The 8,406-nt window shown below is 38.1% G+C and overlaps 1 protein-coding gene across 2 annotated transcripts in view; it reads left to right on the top strand.

Annotated features, from left to right (window-relative positions):
• The first annotated feature begins 3,196 nt into the window (after nt 1-3,196).
• LOC117375322 (tRNA-dihydrouridine(16/17) synthase [NAD(P)(+)]-like) overlaps nt 3,197-8,406 on the top strand; it is a 32,293-nt gene continuing 27,083 nt past the window's right edge. For both annotated transcript variants that reach the window (XM_055223733.1, XM_033971019.2), the window contains exon 1: nt 3,197-3,234. The gene's annotated coding sequence lies outside the window, so the exon portion shown is untranslated. The remainder of the gene's footprint in view (nt 3,235-8,406) is intronic.

Below are 8,406 nucleotides of genomic sequence, written 5' to 3'. Positions count from 1 at the left end.
TATCTACATTTAGCAGTGTGCACTAGTTTAAACTTGTATCTCAGTGTACTAATGCTAAAGTTAATAACACTTGAATACTGGTAAAATGCAGATACATAAAATACAAAAGGAGACATTTCTACTTTCTATTTACTAATCCCCGATAATCCATTTAGGAGGCTCTTTCTCTTGCAGTAACAAGATTTGTCCACTCGATGGCGCTATCAGAAAAGAAGAAGCCTCAATGTTGGCTCAGGGACAGTTACATAAAAGGTCAGACTATTATTTATTATGTGTGGAGGAGGAAACAGCTAACCTGCTACTATGTACTATACACAGGTTGTTAACATTACCATCGCTTTTCAGAACCCGCTTTTATACCTGTAGATTATGGTCAAGACATTGTAGAATTTATGTCATAATTTCAGATGGAGGGCGGGGTCTATATAACTCTATGAGAGATTTACAGTTTTTAAAATAAATATCCAAACTCATCATCTAGAAATATTGAATCTTATCATTTTGAGACTGGCTCCATTAACACTCAAAAAATGTAATGTTGCCCCTATTTAAATGCATGATGTCTCTTGTTTTCCATTTAGTTGGGCTAAATAAATCTTCCTATATTATTTAAAGCAACACTGTGTAACTTTCAGGAACTGATGGGCCTGCATGATTCCATGGATATAGAAAATTAAAACCATACTTCGGAACATTCTGTATGGAGACGTATTTTGCTATACTCTAGAATATTACAGCCAAACAAACAACATTTCCATGGAAATAAGCAGGAGAAGGTTTTTCAGTGCAATAAAAACATCCATGCTTTTATTTTAGTAATTATTTTTGCTAAAACGTTACACAGTGTGGCTTTAAATAAATGTACTTGAGTAAAAGTGTCAATCACGGAAGTAGAGTGGACATTCTTGACAACAGAAGGAGACCAGATAAGAAGCATCTGTCTCATCCCTCAAAAGAACACCTGTCTCACAAAATGTCCCCTACAATGGGAGTGTTTACTGTAAGTCCCACCCCCACCTACCCCCCAGCTCACCTCCTGACCTTATTACACCAGGCCAAGCAGCTGTCACTGTGCTACGTGATCTATAATGTAAACGTGTTCTTTTATCAGGCTTGGCTCACTACACAGGAGAAGGACAAAGGATGGACAAAGCCGCAGCAGCAGCCTCTTCACTCTTATCTTCCGGAGCATTTTAGTAACAGGAAGTGTCACCAGAGCAAATGTGTTGTTACTACACTCTGACTATTTAAATACACCCACTATCAAGGCTCGTATTAGTGTTATAATATTAGACATAGGCTTGTAGTATTAGAAGTAGTAGTAGTAGAAGTAGTAGTAGTGGTAGTAGCGGTAGTTGTAGGCTGGTATTAGTATCATTATAGCAGTAGTAATAGTAAAAACTTGTAGCAGCAGTAGCACTTGTAGAATACTAGTAGTAGTAGTAGTTAAGGAGTAGGTTGGTTTTGGAATTTTTATAGTAGAAATAATAGTAGAAGATGGAGGGGGAGGGGGAGCAGAAGGAGGAGGAGGAAGAAGAAGAGGAATAGTAGGCTAGTGGTAGTAGTAGTGGTGGTAGTAGGAGTAGTAATAGTAGGCCAGTATTGGTATTATTATATTAGAAATAGTTGGAGGGTAGTAGTAGGAGTAGCAGTAGTAGGTTGATATTAGTACTACTATATTAGAAGTGGTAATAGTAATAGGCAGTAACAGTAGACTACTAGTAGTAGAAGAAGTAGGATGTTATTGGTATTCTTATATTAGTATAGCAGTAATAGTAATAGTAATAGTGATAGTAGTAGAGGAGTAGTAGTAGTAGCAGCAGCATGTCGGTGGAGGTGCATCCTGGTAGAGGTCTGAGGGGGAGGGTCCTCTGGATGAAATTTCATCCAAAATGCAGAGTCAATTTACGCACAAGGAAGGTATTTTTCTGACAGATTAAACTTCTATTTAACAAACTAAACATGCCATTTATTTTTATTTGTCTAATCATAATGGTGGTGATAATTTAGACAAGTTTTGGCCTCTGTTTACATTATGGCTGGTAGTTATGGAATTACCGCACCTCTACTGTCCAGATCCAACCAAGAATCATTTATAAACTTCACCAAAATAATAAAAAATCTGCAGAAACTATTGGCAAGATTTATAGTTGAATCTTAAATATGACGATGTTAACTATGTTTTAGTGAAATGGTTAGTCTAACCTGCCTTTTAGGTGTAATTATTATATCAGTTGGAGGAGTAACATGAGATATAGAATTTATCTTTAAATTATGTGCAGTAGCGTATTAGCCTCTGTGCCCATGCAGTCTGAAGATGTGATGAGGATCAGCGGGTTAAACATGGACATAATCAGTCTGTTAGTGTGTGCATGCGTGTATGTATGTGTGTGTGTGTGTGTGTGTGTGTGTGTGTGTGTGTGTGTGTGTGTGTTTCTTTGTGTGGCCTTAATCCAACTTTTGGCCCAGTTCTCTGAAAACAGCCTTCACTGGGTAGCCTCCAATAAAAATAACTCCTTTTGAAAATGTTCTTGGACATGACCTGACACTTCTTTTGTGAACATTCAAACGCAGTCCTGGGGATGGTAAGATCATAAAAAACACAATAGCCAATAGTATATGGGAGCTCCACCCCTTTGAAGATGCATGTCATAGGCCAGTTAGTATAGGCCTATAAGTGGAGCTAACGCACAGACTTATAGTGCCAAGTGTCTGTCTCTTAAAACTGTCATTTAAAACTATAGGCCTAAATTAAAGTGGCTGTTTTCTGTTTCCTTATTCATTACATGTATTATAAGGAGAATCAGAAAATCCACAAATTATGAAGATCAGAGGTCAATTATTAGCATTATTAGCATTTTAGTCCATGGCATAGCACAGAGCCAAACTGAAACGCTGTTGTCCCGTCAGGTTATCAGTGCTACATGGTCCCATTGTCATTCACGGGACTCGGGACATTATCTGCTCTTGCGTCAGTCGAGTACACGGCGGCGTTAGGACCAAGGAGCAGCTGCGGTCCTGTACGTGCGCGCGTGCGGTGAGCCGGTGCAAGTGCTGTAGACGTGCAGCGAGGAACGAGTCTGCTGCTGAGGCTGGAGCACAGAGCCACAGGAGCAGAGGAGCGCAGAGCAGAGGAGGGGCCGAGCATCACTCAACAGTTTGTCCGCTCTGCCCGCGTCTGCACGTCCGCCACCGGAGCAGCCTCTTCACCTGCGGCACCAGCACCAGGCTCGTGTAAGTACTGCCATCCAGATATGGAGCGTTATCACGTTATCACCGACCCGGCTGACCATGTACCTCGTACCTGTGCGGGTGTGCGGCTGTTCGTGAAGCTGTGTCGCAGAATAGTCGTGACAAGTGGTGACCTGTGCTGTGCTGAGCTAAAATAGGCTCCACAGTCCGGGTTATCCACAGTCCGGGTTATCAACGGCCAGTGCCAGGATCAGGACCGCTCGTTTTCCGTTTGCAATTCAATATCATCCAGAGCAGCAAAGTTTGGACGCTCCCGGTGTATTTCCGACCTGTGCGGTTAACGGAATGGAACAGGAGCTTTATATAAATATATAAATACATAAATAGACCTCTGAACGAGCTCCATCATCACTTTTTCCTCTTCCTAGTACAGCCATGACAGTTAAATTGCTAGGCTAAATTTGATTGTGTTTGCTAACGGCTAAACTAGCTCACACTGCGCAGCCCAACTGATCAATTAACTGCCTTGGTTTAAGAAGCTTTAATTTTACTATTTATTTATTGGTTTATTTTTATGAATAGGCCACGATACCACAATACACATTTTAACACTAAATATTCATAATTTAGCCATGGATTTTCTTTTTTAATCTATGGTCAGTCAGTCTTCCAATGTGATCGTGTATAATGTGTTTTCTGTGCTTTTTTTTAACTTTAATGATTAATTTGTAATTGCTAACTTAACGATTACAATTTTCACTCCCCTTGTCTGTCTTTATATAATTCCATATAATATATAATTTATTTTTTACTTTTTATTGCTTTGGGCCCATTAATTTCAAAAGTTACATAGCCATTGAAACAACTAGCTTTAGCATTTTTGTCCAAATTAAAATGAAATAGAGTTTTTAATTTGAAATGTAATTGGTTATATATCTATTATTGTTAGAATCTCCAGGGTTATTAGGGTCAAAGGAAACTGTGTGACCACTAGATGTCGCCAGAATGACTGCAGCAGGGATCTTGGAACAGGTGTTCAATGGAGCAGTTTTATAATAATTCGACTCTATGGTATAATAATTTATCAATTTATCAATTATTTACAGCATTAAAGCCACAGTATGTAACTTGTGTAACTGAAAGTATACTAAAGTGAAGGTGTGGAATGGAGCTATCTTCTCTGGTTTGGTTCCTTGAGGATTTCATAGCCATATTTATTTATTTGTAATGTAAATGCAGATGATGTGTAGGTTTAAAGGTTTACTATTATCTATATGCACTATTTTGGCTACCTTAGCATTAGTTGGAGTTTTCATGTTTTGTTACTACAATGTGTACGTTTGGCACTTGCTTGTCTCCATGGAGATGTTATTGCTTTACCAGTAATGTTCCCCAGTATGGAACTGAACTTATCTATATTGCATTTATTCAAATGCAGATGTTTTATTAGTGAAAATAATTTAGAAAAAACATGCATTCTTACTGAGTGCAATCTCTCCACAATGGGAGCGACACCTATTCTTATTTTAAACATATTATGCCACCTTTTTCCATTTAAAGCCCCTCTATGTAACATTTTAGACCAAAACAAAAGGGGATTTTTTTTTCATTTTGGATGTTTTTATTGATCTGAAAAACATATGTCCTTACTGTGAGTGGGCTTGCATCTCCACAAACCTATCATCTTATTTGACTTGGAGGAGGGCCTCATTCTGCTTGTTTCCAGGGGCATGTTGGTCCTTTGGTTGTAATCCACATATTGATCTTATGTCTGAATGATTAATTATTGATTAGAGTTATTGATCTGAAAAACATGTCCTTACTGTGAGTGTCCTTGAGTCTCCACAAATCTATAATCTTATTTGACTTGGAGGAGGGTCTCGTGTTGCTTGTTTCCAGGGAAATGTGCCATTGGTTGGAATATTCCACATATTGATCTTATCTCTGAATGATTAGAGTTATTAATCTGAAAAACATGTCCTTACAGTGAGTGGGCTTGCATCTCCACAAACCTATAATCTTATTTGACTTAGAGGAGGTCCTTGTTTCCAGGGAAGTGTTGTTCCTCTGGTTGTAATACTAATATAAAGCTCATCTATCCCCATGGAAAACATTCCAAAGCATGGTTTTAAAGTGGGACTAAACATATAAACTCCAACCACAACCACATTTCAAATTTAGCTACGTAACTGGGCAGTACCTGGAGAACTAAAGACGCGAGTGAGAGAGAAGGAGTGGCAGGTTCTGGACATATGGGGAACAGTGTGATTGGTCTAACAGGTATCCACACTTCAAACCCCGCCCCTGCAGCCGAGTTGTAATCAGGGCAGTCCTGTGTGATGTCACCAACAACTGCCTTCAGTGCCAAGGCCACTGAAGGCAGCCCAGATTCAGAGTTTGCTGTTTTTTACCAGAAAAGTGCAAATTTACCTAGTTTGCACTAAAGTTACCATATTTTTGCTGTACTTGCTACCTCTGGGCCAGATTATTCGGCACTTCAGAGGTGCTCGTTCAATCATTCAGAGTTTTACATTTTTTGTATGTTTTTAGATTGCCTGACTTCCATCAAAATGTGGCTAACTGCAAACTACCTTCAGTTAAATACAAACAAGACTGAAGCGCTGATCATTTCTCCTAAAAACAAAATTCCTCAACTCAAACAACACCTTGGTTCTCTAGCCTCCATGGCCAAAACCAGCAAAAAAAAAATGCTGGTCAAAAATGGCTTTTATCATCAGGGGAATAAGTTCAGGATAGATTTGAATATTTTTGTTGTTACTTACTCCAAGGGCAGGCCCCCAGTATATCCTGGATTTTTAAAACTCATTACTCCTCTGGACGCACCCTCGGCTCCTCCAGTCAGAACCTACTTATGGTCTCCAAAACTCATGGACCTGTCCGTTCAGGGTGTGGCCCCATAATTATGGAATGCCCTGCCCCTTTTTCTCCATGTGGATTCTTTCAAAAAGCAGCTGAAGACACTCCCGTTTAGAAAAGCTTTTGGTTGACTTATTGTTGTTTATATAGTGTACCTGCTCTCTGTAAAGCACTTTGTGATTTTTATTTGTAAAAAGTGATTTATAAAAATAAAGTTTATTATCAATACACACTACAGTAGCAAAAAAGTAGATTTAGTGTTTATTCCCAGATTAACTTTCTATTTCTGTGGAATCGTACAGTTGATTTGCCACTTCCATAAAGTTACACAGTGTTGCTTTAATTATTTGATGTTGATTAAAATGATTTCGATTCTACGATAATGTCATTAAAAAAAAGAAGACTGACTAGGCACATTTTTTAAAATAGACTGAGTGAAAGTACAAACCACTGCTGCTTGTGTACTTTAAGAGGCCCTGGCAAGATTTCAAAAATCTTTTTAAGCTGATGTCTTCCTCAAGTGATGAAGATGCAGGAGGAGGGGAGTGGTACCTCAAGGTTAACAACTCCACACTTCTCAAACAAAGATGTAGCGATAAGATGACTCCAGTATGGTGTTCAGAAACATTTCATTCCTGAGACAATATGCCTCTTTGGTCATATCGTCTTATTGTGATACACAATTTCTCTATCTATCTATATCTATTTCTCTATCTATCTATATCTATCTAACCTATCTATATGTTCTGATGAACAAGTGACTTATTGCAAGGAGGAAAAATTGGGGATGCTCAGATTGCCAAAAACTAAAGTGAAACTTAGAAAACATGTTAATACGTTATTTTCAGTGAAGATAGCATTTTCAAAACAATAAAAGGTAAAAAAAAATGTAATGTGTTAGCAATTAATACCCCATAGAAGTGTAATACCCTCTCTTTAAGTTCATTGTAAACAACAAAATATCATGTTTGTTATCTAAAAAAAACGGATAATCACAACAAGCATTTTCTGAAATATATGGGATTCTTGTATTAGTTTGCCAGTCAATCTCAAATATCTCAAATGTGAATGCTCCCGGACACATTTAAAACGTGAACTTTGAACAGAATCCAGTTATTAAAACAAAAGTTCCAAATCTAATTTTAATCGCAATTCGATATCTTCCCAAATGGTTGAGCCCTATCACCCAACCCTATTTCATAATTCTGGAGTGGTGAGTCAGTAAAAGCAGTGTTCCAAATCTCAGTATGTAGGTGCAGGCACAGGTGATGAATAGAGCTGCAGAGAAGTGTACTGCTTATCTGGGAGTTATACAGTGTTTCAGCACAATAGAAATGTATTTGAAATGGCAGCTACATAGGGAAGGGTTATTCCGATATAGGGCTGCAAGATTAATCAAATTTGAATGGACACAATTAGCAAATCGCAAAGGTTGTAGTTTTTGAAGTACCATAATTTCCCCTACAAAATACAAAATTGTGCTTAAAAACTGCTAACCCTGTAGTTTAGATCTGCACATGTCTGGAATGTGATTCTTGGATTAGTTTGTCACTTCATATTTCATGTCTTCAGTCTTTGTTATTATTTAAAGCTGAAATACCTGTTTTCTCATAAAGTGTATTGTAAAATCAAAACCAAAATCACACAGGTGGACACTGGCTTCGTCTAATTGGAAAGATTTTATTTATAGCAATTATTTTTATTTATTTAATGATCCATGAGCCATGCGAGTCACTATAAGACGCTTTGGGATGAGAGCTGACCGGCTGTTTAAGGGTGGTCTACTCTGCTGCACTTTTCAGTTTGAAAAAGTTGTACTAATGTTGTACTAGCGGACATATAATTCTTGCTTGTGAATACTAGTGATGTGCCAAGAGGTTTGTGAGAGCTGAGGACTTGTTAGATTTAAATACATGCTAATTTTTTCATGGTTTGAAAATCATGTACCCCAGCTTTAAATGTAACCTTTAAATGGAGGGTTCACCACCTGCTTGTCTCTATGGACATCATTGCTTTGCCTGGAATGTTCCGCAGTATGGCATTAAACTTGTCATAGCAATTGGATATTTACAGGTGTGTGTATTATTCAAAAAATAACTTGCCTTCATGGCTATAGATAAGTTTAATACCATGCTGTGGAACATTTAGGCAGAACAATGACATCTCTATGGAGACAAGCAGGTGCAGAGACTCTTCACCAGAAAAGTTACACAGTGCACCTTTAAATCAAGATTAAAATCATGACACACATCATTTTAACATTAGATGTATAAATAAAATGCTTGAATGAAAAAGAGTAGATGTTTTGCAGTACAGTAGCTGAGGTTGTGGTCCTGG

This window comes from Periophthalmus magnuspinnatus, chromosome 8 (genome assembly GCF_009829125.3).
Source record: "Periophthalmus magnuspinnatus isolate fPerMag1 chromosome 8, fPerMag1.2.pri, whole genome shotgun sequence".
NCBI classification, from domain to species: Eukaryota; Metazoa; Chordata; class Actinopteri; order Gobiiformes; family Gobiidae; genus Periophthalmus; species Periophthalmus magnuspinnatus.
Note: the sequence above shows the minus strand (reverse complement) of the source record. Positions and strands in the feature narration are given on the sequence as shown.